Source organism: Chlorocebus sabaeus, chromosome 4 (genome assembly GCF_047675955.1).
Source record: "Chlorocebus sabaeus isolate Y175 chromosome 4, mChlSab1.0.hap1, whole genome shotgun sequence".
Taxonomy (NCBI): domain Eukaryota; kingdom Metazoa; phylum Chordata; class Mammalia; order Primates; family Cercopithecidae; genus Chlorocebus; species Chlorocebus sabaeus.
This window is the reverse complement of record NC_132907.1, coordinates 3,173,924-3,192,814: the sequence shown is the minus strand read 5'-3', so window position 1 is coordinate 3,192,814 and position 18,891 is coordinate 3,173,924. Positions and strand designations below refer to the sequence as shown.

Below are 18,891 nucleotides of genomic sequence, written 5' to 3'. Positions count from 1 at the left end.
GTAATCCACATAAAATCTGAAATAACTAGATTCCAATTAATTTGTGCTCAAACCCACAGAATAACAAAATCAATCAATTCACAGAAATGAAAACCTTTTAATATGCATCACTTGGATGCACTCTATGCACAAATTATAAAGTCTCACAATAAATATCTGTTAACTTGGGTTTCCACGACTATATTGAAAATAATTACAATAGAACTTAATTTTTTGACATAAATAAATTATATTTACATTCATTTCATTATATTTACATTCCTTTACATTCCTTTCAAGTCTTATTGAAATGCATGCTTGAACAAAGATCACATATGTGGGTTCCACCTTCATTTGCCCAAGGAAAAACACTCTTCCAACTATCTCATAAATGTATACACTGGTCACAAGATGACCAGTTCTATTCTTATTCATTATCTTATTAGGTCATTGCCACAACTGGCAGGGGTAGGCAGAATTAACACACCTGCATTTCTGGGCTTTGAAAAGCTAAGTGTGCCTCCATCAGGCATCTCAGATGTGAAGGGATGGCTGAGATTCTAACTCAGGTCTTCTGACTCCTAATTATGAATGAGTTTCTTCTATTCTAGCATGTTGACACAGTCACACAAAACAACTTTGCTAGAAAAATAATTCCAGTTTCTTCATGCTGCAAAAGATTCATACCTACTCTTATGTACTAATTTCTGTTATTAGGAAGTATTACAATTTGGAATTTGAGCAAACTGGACATAGGTATCTACAGACTAAACTTGTCAACCAAAACTGTCTTGGTATATTTGGTTTGCTATTCAGAATTAAGGCTGATACAAATTACTTATCATCATCTCTCCCAATACTTCAGTAAAACAAGCAACGGTAAAAAGGGCCAAAAGTTAAGAGATATCAAATAAAAGTGTTTTAAAAGAAATAGTACTGCACTACTATGTCTTTTTAATAGGTACCCAAATTGGTAATCATCTGTTTTAGGTATTGCATTGTTTTCTGGCTAGCAAAAAGGCAGAAACTCAACAAGGAGGGAATATAAAATCTTAGAATATCTGTGACAATGTTAAAACTTAAGAAATTAAACAAAGACTAAGATGATTCTCAATTCTGAATCAAATTTCAAAAGAAAAGAATTAGTCTTTTATGAAGTTTTCATAATACGTAGCAGATATGGGAGAACAACGGCCAAAGACAAAATAATTCTCAAAATGAATATACCGTACTCAAAATTTTAGAAAAACAGAGTATGTCCAACAAACAAACATAAAAAATTGCTTTTACATGAGGCTATTATGAGCATCATATAAACTACTTAAGAAACTCTAAGTCTGTAGTAAACATAAATAATAAAACATAAACAATATTATAAATGTACATAACTCCAGGCCAAATTATCTTCAGAAGATTTCAAAACAGCCTATACCATGAAATAGCAGTCATAACATATTTGTAAAATCAGAATCAAATTTTCAATTTTCTCATGCCATAAACATGCTCCTAGAATCTCTGTTAAACTTAGTGAACTCGAGGTTCACTAAGATTTTAAAATATAACACGCATGTGAAACATCCAGATGCCCCTTCAAGGGGAATGTGCTGCTCAGCTAGAGAGTGCAGTTAGCAAACAGACTCCATCTGTTTATCACTTCAGAGCTGGCCTCAGGGGCAAAGTGCTGCTCCATCCTAGGTCATAACTTTCCACCGTTGACCCTCATTCAGTGACTAAGTCAAGTGGTAACATGAAGGCCCAGCCATCTCAGCCTAATGCAGGACAACCCTGATAGGCAATATTTGCTTCAGAGCTTGCTGCCAGGTTGGTTGAGGTTTTGCCAGACCTCCATGTGAATTCAACTTTTCCCTCTGACCAATCCTGCTCTCCTCCTTCCTTTCACAAGTGCTGATGTCTAAAAATACTTTATACCCCAAATTCTGTCTCAGCATCTGCTCCCAAAAAACCTAAGCTGTAACAATGTCCTTTTCTAATGGTTTTCTGAATATTAAGCAAAAAAATATTGTGATGTTAAGAGACCAGATGTATCCAGAATGTATAAAGAACTCTTGCAACTCAATAATAAAAAAAAAAAATTTAAAAGTGGGAAAATGATAGAAGTACACATATACAAATGGCCAAACAGCACATAAAAAGATGCTCAACATCATTAGTCATTATAAAAATGCAAATCAAAACCACATGAGATACCTAATTCACAATAACTAGCATGGCTATAACAGAAAAGGAATATAAATCAAGATTTGGGACAATGAGAAGAAACTGAATACCTGATATATTGCTAGTGTGACAACAACTGCTGTGCAATGCAGCCACTTTAGAAAACAGTTGAGCAGTTCCTCAAAATATCACACACAGAGTTACCATATGACCCAGCAATTCTACTTCTGGGTATACACCCAAGAGAAATGAAAATACAGGTCCCCACCAAAACTTATGCACAAATGTTCACAGAAGCGTTATCCGTAATTGCCAACAAGTTGAAACAACCTGTCAACTGATGAATGGATAAATAAAATACAGTATATCCATACAACAGGATGATATTCTTTAATAGAAAGGAATGAAGTACTGATACATGCTATGACATAAATGAAAATATGATGTGCTAATTACAATTACAAAATGAGGCCAATTACATGAAGCCAATTACAAAATGAAGCCAATTAAAAAAAAAAAAACCACATATTGTATGATTCCATTTACATGAAATGTCCAGAACAGGTAAATCCATAGAAACAGAAAGTAGATTAATAGTTTTCAGGAGTTGGGGGAAAAGAAAAATGGGGTGTGACTGTTAAAAGATATATGGTTTCTTTTTGAAGTGATGATTCCAATGGTTCAAGACATACACTTGCATTGGGGTAGTGTTTCTGTGTATTAAATGGTTCTCTCTCCATCTCTTTTCTACAGCTCTAATGCCAAAGGTCAAGGCAGTCTCAAAAAAAAGAAAAAAAAATCTTGACTGTCTCACTAACCACTCACCTTTCCCTTTACCTTCTATAAAACAGAAGCAAGAAGCAGACTTCAGGCAGACTCGTTTAAAGAACTTCTCTCTTGCAATGTCCCCATCGTCCCTCTCTCCAGAGCCAGGCTAGAAATTGTCTAGGCGTACTCTAGCTAGATATGAAGAACAAACATATTATTTTCTAGGTACAAAAGAAGAGCATTATATAAAGTTTTTGAAAATCACAGCGCTGTGGTCTAGCTTGTTCTAGTTCTCTGCATTGGCAGTTCTCTGTCAATGGTAATTTGCCTCCCTTGCCCATCAGTATCCCTGGCATACAAATTCCAATGAAAACCTGGTCAGAAGCACTAATTCACTTTGGTCATGATTCAGTTAATACCCTAAGCACATACCACCTAAAAGCACCTCAATCCCACCCAATTTCTAACAAGGATTGAAATTTGGTAATAACTTTATTGTTATTATTTTGATCATTATCATAACTGAGCCCAGACACTGTACCAAATTACTTCAAAGTTAGAAATGTACCACTTGCTACAGAAAAGAAAAATGAAGAGAAACTTGAACATATAATCAAGCAGTTGATTAAGCCTAGTAAGCCATATGAATGACACCAACAATAAAGTTTAATGGCACATTTAAGTTTTGTGCAGATCATAATTGTACTGCAAACAAGGCATTTAAGTACCACTCAAATCCAGTATCTACTGACAGTGCACTCCTTACTATTTATTCAAGGGGAAAATTTCAGTGAAGTCTCATTTTACCTAAATGTGTTAACAAGTGGGAATGTAATTTAAGTGCCTTCAGAATAGATTTTTTTTTTTTTTTTTTTGCTTCTAGAATTTCCCAATTCTTTATGGAGTGATAATACTTTATAGCATTTCATGTTTGTATATTTAAATAATCCTCACATGCTGACACCAACAGGGGTATAAACTCAGAGAACTCTTGAGGCTCCATATTGCTGTGATACTACAAATATCTGATCTTAAAAAAAGAGAATTAGAAATCTGAAACTTCAAGTCACATTTTTAAACTACCACATAAGTTACAGTGGTTATTTACTTTATTAACAAAGGACTTGAAGCAGGAAAATTCTCCTGTTCCAAAACCAATCAAAGAGCTCCAAATCCTCCTTTTTTCTACAAAATATTTTTTCCCCACAAAAGACAACCATCGCTTAGCCATACTGTTAGTTACAGGAGATAAACTCTGTGACACTGAAGTTGCCAACACAAGGACACTTTGCTGAATGTTAAACACAGTATGCCAAATGGCCCTCATTACTATTTTCTGCATAAGCACAAAATGATGAAGTCCCTTCCTATGATCATGAGTCAAGAATTTTACAAGCAGACTTCTCCTTCCAATATTACAGCCAAGTCCCCCAAGGAATCTTCCTGTGTAGTAAAACCTAGGAAGCACAATACAAAACATTAGAATATCTATAAATTCCACTCATGAATATAAAGAAAGAAAACCATAATAACTTCAACATCTGCAGAAAAAGCATTTGATAAAATTCAAAATCTGTATTTAGAAAAAGTCATAGAAAACTAGGAATCAAAGGAAACGTCTGTAAGCTCACAAAAAGGTTAAAAAAACAAAAATAACCACTTACAACAAAATTACTCTTAATGATAAAATATTTATAAAAGTCTCCTCAAAATCAAGAACCACAAAAGAATGCCCATCGTTATCACTTTACTATTACCACTTCTAGTCAAAGTTTGTTTGACATTCTATCCAATGCAGTAGGACACCGAAAATAAATAAAAACATAGTAACAATTTTAAAAAGGAAATCAAAGTTATCATTATTTTCAAATGACATAACTATCTAAAACAACAACAACAAAAAAAAAAAACAAAAAGAATCAAGAAACAAGGTCCTCTAAAATTAAAAAAAAAAAAAAACCACGAATCTCTGTATCATTAGGAATAAAAAGAGAATTCAACGAGATGGTTTGCTCTAAGATTTATATTAAAAAAAAGTATATTTACAAATACTAGCAATAATCAGTTATAAAGCACAGTTTTTTAATACATCATTAATAATAGCAAAAATTGGCCAGGCGCGGTGGCTCATGCCTGTAATCCCAGCACTTTGGGAAGCCAAGACGGGTGGCTCCACCTGAGGTCAAGAGTTCAAGACTGGTCTGGTCAATATGGTGAAATCCTATCTCTACTAAGTATACAAAAATTAGCCAGGCATGGTGGCAGGCACCTGTGATCCCAGATACTTGGGAAGCTGATGCAGGAGACTCACTTAAACCCAGGAGGCAGAGGTTGCAGTGAGCCAAGATCACACCACTGTGCTCCAACCTGGGCAACAGGAGCAAAACCTCGTCTCAAAAAAAAAAAAAAGAAAATAGCAGAAATTAAAAACTTACATGATTAAAATAAATCTAACAAAAGATGTTATACCTATATTAAGAAAATGATAAAATGCTACTGAAATACATTAAAGATGACTGAAATATAAAAAATATATTGTATCTATGAATAGAAAGACTCACTAGTGTGACAATATCAATTTTCCTCTACTTTATATGTAGATTCAAGGCAATTCTACTCAAACCCCAAAATGTTTTTCACAGAACTTGAAAAACTAATTCAAAGTCATATGGAAAGAGAATCGCCAAGAACTGATAAGACACTCCTAAAGCATATGATAGGAAGAATTGCCTTGCCAGGTTTCACAGTAATTAAGAAAGCATGCCATTAATACTAGCATAAACAAATTGACAAATAGAACAGGATGGAACTCCAAAACAGAGCCACATAACAGATCCATATGACACAGATGACACCATGATATCACTAGGGAAAACAGGGACGTTTTTAACAATTGGAAAAACTGGTTAACTGCACAGTTACGAAAAGAAAAAGAAAAAGAAATTGGATACCTCTCTCACTCTATACATGATTAATTTCAAATGGTTTAAGGGTATAAATGTGAAACTCAAACTTTAAACCTCTTAGGGAAAAATACAGTAGACTACTACTTTGATGTTTGGGCAAAGAAAACAACCACGATGAAATATTTACACTCATTAGAAAAAATTTAAAAGTCTGACAATACCAAAAGTTAAAAAGAATGCAGAATAATACAGATTCTTATTCACGTTTCTGGTCAAAAGATAAACTACTCTTGAAAAAACTAGCATGGGATATCCAAGTTAAATATTATCATAATCTTCAATCCAGCAATCTCACACCTTGGTTCACTACCTGGTCTTATACATGTACATCAGTGGGCAGACATAAAAATGTTCACAAAATGTTTCCATCATCAAAACGGTCAATTTATTCATTATCTGGAACTACATAACAAATTACCTCAAAACACAGTGTCACAAAACAACAATAAATATTTGTAAAATCCCAGTTTCTGTAGATCAGAAATTTGGGAGCAGCTCAGCTGGGAAGTTCTCAATCAAGTTCATGAGATTGCAATCAAGATATTGGCAAGTTCTGCAATCATCTGAAGGTTTGACTGGGGACAGAGGATTCACTTTCAAGATGGCTCACTCACATAGATAAATGATTAGTACTGACTGTTGTTACAGACCTCCCATACTCAAACAGATCTGCACAGAAGCCCATGTTTGGGGGCTTTCTCAAGAAAGATAGATTCGGAAAAGCTGAAGAAGTCTCACCATCATTTCCTTGACATTCCACTGGCAGAAGAAGGCCCTACTCAATGTGAGAGAAGTTTATACAAAGGCATGAATATCAAGAAGCAAAGATCACTGGAGACCATCTTGTAATTTGGCTACAATAAATGGAAAAAAACTGTTCTCCAATTATAGGAGAGCAAATATACTGTTGTACATTAACAGGGCAAAGATAAGCATTACACAGTAGAAAAATGAAGCACAACTACACTCAAAAACATAGATGAATTTTCCAAAAATACTAGTGAGGAAACCAAATCTTAGAATATTACATACAGAACAATATCATTTATATTGAGCTAAACTAAAACAAATTATTAGTATCACATATTGTGATAAAACCATAAGAAAAATCAAGAGAAAAAATAAATGCAAAATTCAATAGCTATTACCACTGGGAAAGAACAGAGGGCATGAGATGGGAAGAAGTACATAAGTCAATGCAAGTTATTGATAGTGTTTTGAGTCTTGGATTTGGTGGTAAATTTACAGGTGCTAATTATATTATACTCTATAACTTGCATAAGCATTACAGATATGGAGGCCACTTTTATATCAGTATATCACATACATATACTCAACAATAACCTTGGTTGTACACAATCTTTTTTATCAACAATACATTCTTTAAATAAGTGACAAAAATATTAACAAAAAATACAGTCACACAACACATAACAACATTTTGGTTAATGACAGAATGCATACTAAGACAGTGGTCCCATAGGATTATAATGAAGCTGAAAAATTCCTACCACCTAGTAACATCATAGCTGGCATAACATCATGATACAACACATTACTCATGTGTTTGTGGTGATGCTGGTGTAAACAAACGTACTGCACTGCCAGTCATGACGAAGTTTAGCATATACAAATATGTATAGTACACAGATACTTGATAAAGATAATAAACGACTAGGTGACTGTGTGTTTTGTTTTTGTTTTTCTGACATGGAGTTTTGCTCCTGATGCCCAGGCTGGAGTGCAATGGCACGATCTTGGCTCACTGCAACCTCCGCCTCCTGGATTCAAACGATTCTCCTGCCTCAGACACCTGAGTAGCTGGGACTACAGGCGCCCACCACCACGCCTGGCTAATTTTTGTATTTTTAGTAGAGATGGGGTTTCACCATGGTGGCCAGGCTGGTCTCGAACTCCTGACCTCAGGTGATTCACAAGTCTCAGCCTCCCAAAGTGCTGGGATTATAGGAGTGAGCCACTGACCTCTTCTGGTGACTATGTTTTTACTACACAATACTTTTTATGTAAAGTGTACTACTTGGACTTATTTAAAAAATAAAAAAGTTAACTGTAAAACAGCCTCAGGCAGGTTCTTCACGAGGTAGTCCAGAAGAAGGCATTGTTATCATAGGAAATAGCAGCTCCATATGTGTTGCTGGCCTGAAGATCTTCCAGCGGGACAAGACGTAGAGGTGGAAGACATTGTTACTGATGATCCTGACCCTGGGTAGGCCTGGGCTAACATGTACGTTTGTATCTTCATTTTGGCAAAAATATTTTTAAAATAAACTTTGAAAATAGAAAAAAGCTTATAGAATAAGGATATAAAGAAAGAAAATACTTCTGTACAGCTGAACAATATGTGTTTTAAGCTAAGTATTATCACAAAACGTCAAAAAGTTGATGTGGCGTGGTGACGCACTTTGTAATTCCACCTACTCGGGAGGCTAAGGCAGGAGGATGGCTTGATCTCAAGAGTTTGAATCTGCAGTGAGCTATGATCATCCACTGCACTCCAAATGGGCAGCAGAATAAAATCCTGTCTCTTTAAAAAAAAAAATTTTTTTTTAGTTTTAAAATTTATAAAGTAAAAAAGTTACAGTAAGCTAGTTTATTATTGAATAAAACAAGTTGCATATATTTCATGTAGCCTAAGTGTACAGTGTTTACAAAGTCTACAGTAGTATAATGTCCTAGCCCTTCACATTCACTCACCACTCACTCACTCACTCACTCACTCAAAGCAACTTCCAGGCCTGCAAGCTCCATTCATGGTAAGTGGTCTATAAATGCGTTCCTTTTAAAAAAATATTTCATACTATATTTTCACTGTACCTTTTCTATGTTTATATATGTTTAAATAAATTCCATTGTGTTACCATTGCCTATGGTATTCAGCATAGTAACATGTCATATAGGTTTGGAGCCTCGGGGCAATATATACCATATGTAGCCCAGGTATGTATTAGACTATAACATCTACATGTGTGTAAGTACACTCTATTCTGTTCGCACAACAATGAAACCACCTAACAACACATTTCTCAGAAAATATTCCCAGCATTAAGTGACTCATGACCATACACAATTTCAGTGGCATTGCCTTTTATAATTTGTTCTTTGGGGCATTTTTCTTAGGGATAATGCTGACAGTCCCACTCTATCTATTTAGTGAGAAAGTTGGAGGTTCTGCTGATGAGTAAAACTGATAGAAGCAGTTATTTTTTTAAAAAAGGATAAACAGGTATTGGGTAAACCTCAGAGCAGCTATGTATCAATAACATATTGTTACTAAAACCCAATTGATTCCTTACCTGTTCTGAAATGGAACTAGTATTTTGAGTGAAAATTTATTACCTCAGAAACTTTTACATCAGCTACTACAAAAGACAAACTATAAATATTGTTTAAAACTTGACTTAAAAAATAATAATGTCCTACATCTTATAACATTTTAAAATGCAACTACTGGGCCAGGCACAGTGGCTCACACCTATAACCCCAGCACTTTGGGAGGCCAAGGCGGGAGGATTGCTAGAGGCCAGGAGTTCAAGACCAGCCCTGGCAACATAGCAAGACAGTATATCTACAACAAATTTAAAAATTAGGCAGATGCATTGGCATGTGCTTGTAGTCCCAACTACTTGGGAGGCTGAGGCAGCAGATATCAGGTGTTTGACATTACACTGAGCCATGATCATGCCACTGTGCTCCAGCCTGGGCAACAGAGCAAGACCCTGTCTCAAAAAAGTCATAAAATGTAAAATAAAATACAATACAACTAAGCCCTTCTGAAAATGTCAAGTGTCATTTAAGCATTTTTCTTTGTCTGGTATATTTCCACTAGTAAGTATAATAAGTAAAATCAGCCTTTGAATATGTGTAAGAAATTAAATTTGTAAAAATGCTGGGCTAAGGGGCAGTTGTAAGCACCTTGCAAATGAAAAATGAAGGCTGAGAATTCAATTCAAAATAATCTGTCCCTTTGGTTGCTAAAGGATGGGTTCATTTAATTATAAAAGAATATTTCCCACAGACGGTTATCTCTCAGTCTTTCAACATGATGTAAAAATGGACTTCAATTCCAAGAAAAAAATAATAATTTTCCTTGTTTTTCCAAAATAAGGTGAAAAAGGAAAATGCTGTAACAGCAGCCACTGGAGGGAGGACTGGATGTTAGAATAAGAATAAAACAAGCATAAAACATTTATTTGGTGCTTTGTCTGAACATAACATTTTGTTAAACTCATTTCTATTTGTTTAAGTGACAAATGCTGAAAATATTGCTTTTTCTGCATGAGAGTTAAACTTCCTTTCACTGAAAAACAGATGTTGTTTCAAGTGTCCTTTATTGGTACACAAATCAGCAGTGAGAAAATTATAAAGCTGCCTGGACTGACAAAGAACTAGCACTATCGCTTAGTCTAAGAATATATTTAAAGGCCTATGCTTAACTTTAAATGTCTATATTTTTGTTCCTTTGAAATACCATCCACTCAGTTTGCTAGAAGACCTCAGGTACTATTTTGTCTTTAAATAAATACCTGAAATCTGGCTAACGATAAATTAGGACACCTTTTTAAAAACCTGTGTCATTGCTCTCAATGTGGTTAACGGGTTTTGTTTTTACTAAAAATACTCATATATTTTAATAATTATTGGTTTAAAACCATTTATACACACACACACACACACACACACACACACACACACACACTCCAGAGGGATCCCAGAGTAAGCTGTAAGCCTCCAGCGCTTACCTTTTGCAGATAAGTAAGTATACAAACATATTATAATAAAGCAAGTTTAAATGAAAATTCCAAACACAAAATCACAGAACCGAAAGGGAATAGAAGTGAGCTCTTTCACAATTCTGGTTTCTATTGTAATAGTGGTTATACACTATACAATAGATGCCAGGCTTCTGGAAAGTTCTGAAATAATTCCAAACATAGCAAAATCCATTCTTTCCCTTTCAAAATGACTATTTACACAATCATTATTTTGGAGCTGACTTCTTAAACTCAAGAATCCTACTATGATTTAATCAATGAACTAACAAAACTTTCAGTCAGTTCTGAATAAGAACAATCTAGAAGAAAAAGCAAGAACTAAAACATAAAGAAAAACTCTGGAATAAATATATTAGAGGAGCACAGATGCTTTTCTAGTAGATTCATATGACTAGATATTCAATTGAATAAGGAACCCAATCTCAAAAATATGAGTTTTTAAAAATGAATCAATACTGATATATTGATTCTTCCTGTCCATGAGCATGGAATGTTTTTCAATTTGTTTGTGTCCTCTCTTATTTCCTTGAGCAGTGGTTTGTAGTTCTCCTTGAAGAGGTCCTTCACATCCCTTGTCAGTTGAATTCCGAGGTATTTTATTCCCTTTGTAGCAATTGTGAATGACAGTTCACTATGATTTGGCTCTCTGTTAGTCTATTATTGGTGTACAGGAATGCTTGGGATTTCTGCACATTGATTTTGTATCCTGAGACTTTGCTGAAGTGGCTTATCAGCTTAAGGAGATTTTGGGGTGAGACGACAGGGTTTTCTAAATATATAATCATGTCATCTGCAAACAGATACAATTTGACTTCCTCTCCTGTTATTTGAATATCCTTTATTTATTTTTCTTGCCTGATTGTCCCGGCTACAACTTCCAATACTATGTTGAATAGGAGTGGTAAGAGAGGGCATCCTTGTCTTGTGCTGGTTTTCAAAGGGAATGTTTCCAGCTTTTGCTCATTCAGTATGATATTGGCTGTGGGTCCGCCATAAATAACTCTTATTATTTTGAGATATGTTTCATCAATACCTAGTTTATGGAGAGTTCTTAGCATGAAAGGGTGTTGAATTTTATCAAAGGCCTTTTCTGCATCTATTGAGATAATCATGTGGTTTTTGTCATTGGTTCTGTATATGTGATGGATTACGTTTATTGATTTGTGTATGCTGAACCAGCCCTGCATCCCATATCATCACTAAAATTATCATCACTAAATTGCCTAGTAATTTTCCAATTCAGCAATAATTTATTTTCCATGTAAAGAAGGTGCTTCCTTTGGATTTATCAAAATAGGAATGCTTTAACAGTCCTTGAATTAAAAAAAAAAAAAAAGTAGTGAAAAATTAGCTTACGTAATTCAGTTCATTATTAAGGGCTGACCTGACTGAAAGTCTTTCTTCATTTCAAGAGAGAAAGAGAAAGGAAGTAAGCATGCAAGAGAGAAACTTTATATTGCAATTAAAACAGTTAAAAACACAAACACATATGCTTGTTTTGATAAAAATAATTATACGTGTTTCTTGTTGAGGAAATATATCCAGAATAAATAAGGTTGTTTTAAATAAATAGTTTGTTTTCAATTATGAAACTGAAATGTCTAAGTTCTTAGCAGTTATTGCAGTATTACTAATACAAATAAAATTTCACCATTACAATCATTCACTGTTTCAAAATAATGAGTTATTACCTATAAATAATATTCTAGTCACAACCACCATCTGTCAAATACTTAGCACAAACTGATTTAACATATTAGCCACCTTGAAGAAAGTAGTTAAAGACCATGAAAGAACAGATCATTAATGCTTCAAGGCCAGAGGGAAGAGACTCAAATGGCCTCCAGTGAAATCAACTTTGTTCGTAGGCAGTGAAGCCCTGTAAGTCACACTTTATACTGAATGAATAGTGGAGAGTGAAGCAAACCGGAAAATACATTGCTTATCTCAAGGGAGTTCTGACTTGCCACACTGTTCCCATACAGAATGGAGCCACAGTGTGATTAGAACTTCAAAATTTTTCAGGAGAAATCAAAAGCCCAACTTTTACTTAAATTAGATGGAAAGTAATTTTTAAAAATTTAAGATTATGGAGACTCACTTAGTTTGAGGGTCTCCAATTTGTAAACTCTGCTCTATGTAACATTATAGCGAGTATAATTGACTGATATGCTCCTACACAGCTTAGTAACATCTAGGCCAAAAACAGATATACCATTAATAAAAATAAGACTCCAATGATCCAAGAAAATAGTAAACCTTCAGAAAGTAGACTCATATCAAAAATACTTTCCAAAACCAAGCTTTCATGATTCTCTCTACTTTGCAACAGTTGAACTATGACTGTCTTATACTGGCACAGGTGCTGACACCTCTTCAAAGCACTTGGCATTAGAAAAATAATAGGCAGGGTGCAGTGGCTCACACCTGTAATCCCAGCATTTTGGGAGGGTGAAGCAGGAGGATCGCTTGACTAGCCTGGCCAACATAGCAAAACCTTGTCTCTCCAAAAAAAAAAAAATACAAAAAATTAGCCAGGTGTGGTGGCACATGCCTGTGGTTCCACCTACTCAGGAGTCTGAGGTAGGAAGATTGCTTGAGCCTGGGAGGTCGAGGCTACAGTGAGCTATGATAAAACCTTTAAATATGATAATATTTCCCTCTGCTCTTAGGTCTTTACCATCTATGTATATATCCTTGTGCTTGAAACTTCTTCATTTAAAAATCATGATGTATCTTCCTGTACCACAGCGAAGTCTGGATAGTCTGGTTCCTGATACATCACGACTATCTAGGACTAACTCTAACGTCACTACTGGTAATTCTGTTCCTTGCCAACACCTAACTCCAAGTCTTATTTTTGTGTTTTTCATTTTTCTCTGTTATACATTTTCTTGAAATCTTATTGGTAAATTTCTATAATGTTATTCCATTTCAATTCTGTAAGTAAAAAACTTAAATGCTTATAATTCAAATATTATACTTAGTTCCTCAAATATGGATTCTGTCCTAGATTTTTCTATTTTCAACTGAAAAGATGTCTACCAAAATGCTTTCACCATGCCTAGAAAACAGTAGGAACATACACACACACATAATTATGGATGAATATATATCGAATAGTTTGAGTTCTATTAGATGCTCCTTTGTTTTTTATACCTAATTGAAACATCCTTTAACTCTACAGCCCTACAAATACCTCAATGTAGCAAGTTATCGTAAATTCATTTTTTAAAATGTTCTAAAGGACACAGCTCCTTAAATCTGTGATAAATCTTATTAGAAGATGAATATTTTCAACTGAACTCCTTTCTAAATGTAGGGGGGAAAGCTGTATTGAATCTTCTTAAAACATGAACACAGGTATATTAGTTTTCCAAAACCTTTCATTTCATCTTTCCTTCTACTTTCATATACCTGTGTTGTTTGCTCAGTCATTTAAGATATATAATCTAAAAGTCCTCACTGAGGTCTTTCTGATACATTTCTTCAAGTTTTTTAATAATTTCAGATGACTCAACTTTAAAAGGAATATATAGGAAACCGTACTCTACTAGATCACAAATAATCTAACTGCTGGTTAACAACAACAACAAAGACTAGCTATCAATTAGTACATTAATCTGCTTGAGCGGCCATACAAAATACCACACATTGGGTGGGTTAAACAACAGAAATTTGTTTTCTTACAGTCTGGAGGCTAGAAGTCCCAGAAAAAGATACAAAAGGACCAGTTTCTAGTGAAGACTCTCTTTCTGGCTTTCAGAAGACTGCATTCTTACTGGATAAAGGGAGAGCTCTCTGGTGTCTCTTCTTATAAGGATACTAATCCTAGTAGATCAGGGCCCCATCCTTATGACCTCATTTAACCTTAATGACCTCCTTACTCCAAATACAGTTACACTGTAGGTTATGGCTTCAATATATGAATTTTGGGGAAATTCAACTTAGTCAATAGCATTCTGCCACTGGCCTCCTCAAAATTCATGTCCTTATCACACACAAAATGCATTCATTCCATCCCAACAGCCCCAAAAGTCTTAACTGATTCCATCATCAACTCTAACGCCTAATGTCCAAAGTTTCATCTAAGTATCATCTAAATTAGGTATGGATAAGAATGAGGTATGATTCACCCTAAGGCAAAATTCCTCTCCAGTTGTAAACCTGTGAAACCTGACAAGTTACGTATTTCCAAAATACGACAGTGGGACAGGGAAATAATAGACATTCCCATTCCAAAAGGGAGACATTAGAAGAAAGAAAAGGGTGATGGGTTCCAAACAAGTGCCAAACTTAGGAAGGCAAATTCCACTCCATCATTACAGTTCAAGAATAATCTCCTTTGGTTTGACACTCTGTTCTGCAGGCCCTCTCTATATTCCAGCTCCAAAGCCACATCTACATTTTTAGGTATTACAGTAACATCCCAATTCATGGTATTACAATTTGTGGTCAGGCTGCCGTAACAAAACTGCAGAGACTGGGTTGCTAAAACAAGTTAAATTTATTTTCTCACAGCTCTTGAGGCTAGAAGTCCTAGATCAAGGTCCAGGGGGGTTGGTTGGTTTCTGACAAGGACTCTTTTCCTGGTTTGCAGATTTTTACTTTCTCACCATGTCCTTACATGGTAAAGAGAAAGTGACCAGGAGAATGGCCTCTCTCACGTCTCTTCTTATGAAGACATTAATCCTATGGGGTCAAGGTCCCATCCTCTGACCTCATTTAACCTTAATAAAACCAAACGCAATCATACTGGGGTTAGGGTTTCAATATACAAACTGGAGGGACATAATTCAGTCAATAGCAATTAGAAAGGAAAGTATCAGGGGATTGTATTATGTTTAGGGACATTTATATTATAATAGTCTTGATATTTTCCCCAATATCCTCTCATCTTAGAAGTTGCATTACTTCAACAGCATTGTATGTTTATCGCTGCTTTCAAACTGAAAGGCCAATTTTGTCCTAAATAGAGAAAGAAAGAAAGCAGAGAAAGATGATGCAAAGGGTTTTTCGCACCTACAGAGATAGACAGAACAATCCACAAAAGAAACTACCCCACTTCTCACACCACTGTAAGTTCAGAGGATTCCCAAAACCATTCTCAGTTTCCATAATTTGCTGGAAAGACTCACGGAACTCACTGAAAGCTATTCTATTCACAGTTAGTTTATTACAGGGAAAGGATATAGATTAACAGGACAAAGAAAAGAAGCACGTAAGATAGACTAGGAAGGTACCAAACATGGAACTGCCATTGTCCTCTCCCCATGACATCATGGTCACATCATTCTCCCGCTGTCTGTTTAACAACACACACAGAGTATTGCCAACTAGGAAGGCCCACAGAAGACAGAGTATTCAGTGTTTTTCTTGGGGCTCTGTTACTTAGGCATGAATGACTAATTAACTGTCTATATGGTTGAGGTCAGCCTCCAGGTTAACTGATATCACTTAACCAAAAGCCCCACCCTAAGTCACATAGTTAGTATTTCTGGCATGGGCAGCCCCGACCTGAAGACTATAACAGACGTAGCCAGCCCCAATCCTCAATCACACCATTAGTGTGGCCCAAGGCATTATCATCCATAAAGTGGGGGCAAAGGCCAGACTTCTGTTTGGGCAAGATTATGTTTTTTACTAAATAGAAGATAAGAGTAACCACTCAATAGTTCCCGCTGCTTACAGAGGCAAGTCCAAGCTCCTCGGCAAATTATACAAGCCTTCTCTGCCCACATCTTACGCACACACACACATAGCCATGATGTGGCTCCTATTTCCTCCTTCAACTCCATCTCTCACTACAATCAAATTTTCTCCTCTAGTAACTGCAAATTGCTTTTTGTTTTTGCAGACGTCAGACTGCTAAGAGCTATTTCTTCTATCTAGAATGTCTTTCTGCTTTATTTTAAATGATCCATCCTTAGGTTCTCAACTTAAGGATAATTTTCTCCAACCCCAGGAAAAGCCTTACAACACTCCCATAGTATCCTATACATACTTCCATCTATTGTAATACAAAACATTATACTAAAGTCTTACCTTCATAGCAGACACCCAACCAGAAGGTAATATCCTCAAATATGAAGTCCAGATTGCCTTATGACTAGGTATACATCTATTACTGATTCGAATAACTGAAAATCTGCCTGACTCTTGCCATGTTTTTTTTCCCTTATCTAGATCTTAGGCCTTTTCCTGTTCATTTATCTCTCCTGCTCTCCATCTCTTCTGAGACCAGAGTCTTATCCCCATTCAGCCAATCCCTACTGAAAGAAATCCTTTATTTTCTATCCCAACATCTTCAACCTGCCTGATCTGACCTTTCTTCCCATCAATTCTCAGATATGACCATTTAATCAAAGTATTCAAATTACATCAGAGTGTATTAAAGCAAATGGATCAAGATTATTAACAAAATTCCAAACTACTTAATTCCAGAGTCATTTCCATAGTACAGGCAAAAATGATGATAACAAGAAGAACGGGTAATTCAAATCAAGAGAGCATCTAATCTAACAATTAATCAATCTTTTCACATTTTTTACTTGCCTCATCTTAGGTTATAGTCTTGGTCACAATTGTAGCTAGCTCCACATTTTATATAAGCACATAAAACTAAGCTATGCTTTGTAGAGGAAAGGGGTATCACTTGTATGTCTTCATTAACTTGGATATTTACTCTGAATTATTCTTTTTAATACAAATAGTGTGTCTCCTGAGGTACAAGTACCTTTTCTACTGTTTTCTTATACTAGATTACATATGATGGCAATATGATTGGCAGGGAATAGGAATACTAGCTATATCCCAAGTAGTCAGTAGTTATACTGGTGGTTATAATCATTCCTGTAAAGAGCTATTAAAGGGCCTTACAAGGGCCCAAATCCACAGTCTTAGTCTTGTTAGCACCCCTTTAACTTCTGAGCAAAGCAAGGCTTGGTACATTATCAATCTAGACTACGATTAAAATAAATATACAGAGAAAGAAGAGCCACAATGGCCGGCTAGATGGAGGAAGAGCTTCTCCCATCGAGAGAAGAGACCATCAAGAACACCAGCAAACTTCAAGAAAATCTTTGGGAGGAAGGCATTGAGAGTGAACAGAGAAAGGACACAGACCCTGGACTGAAGGAGGAGGAAGCTGGGAACTCAACACAGGGTTGCCAAGCACCAGGATTCATTTCTGGCCTTGAGTGGCTCCTGGAGAAGGAGTGAGTTCAATAGGTGTGGAGTGGCCTACTCTCACCATGGACCTCCAGAATCCTAGCTACAGGAGACCTGATGACCCCCATGGACATTTGAGCTAGCAGGGAGAACTGCTTGGAGAAGTGGCAGGGACAGGACTCCAGCCTGTGCAGAGCTCAGAGGCTTTGGCATGGAAATGGCTACAGTGGAGCACAGTTAGGGATGGCATTCACCGAAAGCTCATCATGCTCCTCTACGCAGCTTTAGCATATATTGACTCTCAGGCCTGGACAGAACAGGGCTAACTTGCCTGGGGGACACAGCCAGTCTGATCTGAGCACCCCCACCCTGTCTGCCAGCCTCTACCAGTCACTGCCTGGCCAGATAAGCTTGCAGCATAGTCTCAGATATCCAACAGGGGCACTTCCCAATGGCCACCGCCACAGCTCATCAGCTGGCAGATGTTACCTAACCATCAGAGAACTTCTGCAGATGGGCTCTGATATGGTTTGGCTATGTCTCCACCCAAATTTCATCTTGAATTCCCATGTGTTGTGGAAAGGACCCAGTGGGAGGTAATTGAATCATGGGAGCATGTCTTTCCCATGCTGTTCTCATGATAGTAAGTCTCACAAGATCCGATGGTTTTAAAAATGGGAGTTTCCCCGCACAATCTCTCTCTTCGCCTGCTTCCATCCATGTAAGATGTGACTTGCTCCTCCTTGCCTTCCACCATTATTGTGAGGCCTCCCCAGCCATAAGTAACTATAAGACCATTAAACCTCTTTATTTTGTAAATTGCCTGGTCTCAGGTACCTCTTTATCAGCAGCATGAAAACAAACTGATACAGGCCCCTGTCAGCACACACCCGCCCACAGCCTCCCCCCACTGCTTTGCCAGTATGCACATGCCTACAACCTCTCTCCACTGCTTTGACGTAACACCCCCACCCGCACCGCCCACTGCTGGTGCTCACGAACACAGACCCTTCTGTCACTGGCCTAATGAAGGGCTT

At 36.4% G+C, this 18,891-nt stretch overlaps 1 protein-coding gene across 20 annotated transcripts in view; it reads right to left on the bottom strand.

Annotated features, from left to right (window-relative positions):
• ARB2A (ARB2 cotranscriptional regulator A) overlaps nt 1-18,891 on the bottom strand; it is a 481,527-nt gene that overhangs the window by 451,231 nt on the left and 11,405 nt on the right. For 17 of the 20 annotated variants that reach the window (XM_073014598.1, XM_073014605.1, XM_073014594.1 and 14 more), the window contains exon 2: nt 2,983-3,117. The exons of the other annotated variants lie outside the window; for them this stretch is intronic. The gene's annotated coding sequence lies outside the window, so the exon portion shown is untranslated. The remainder of the gene's footprint in view (nt 1-2,982; nt 3,118-18,891) is intronic. 20 annotated transcript variants of the gene reach the window in all.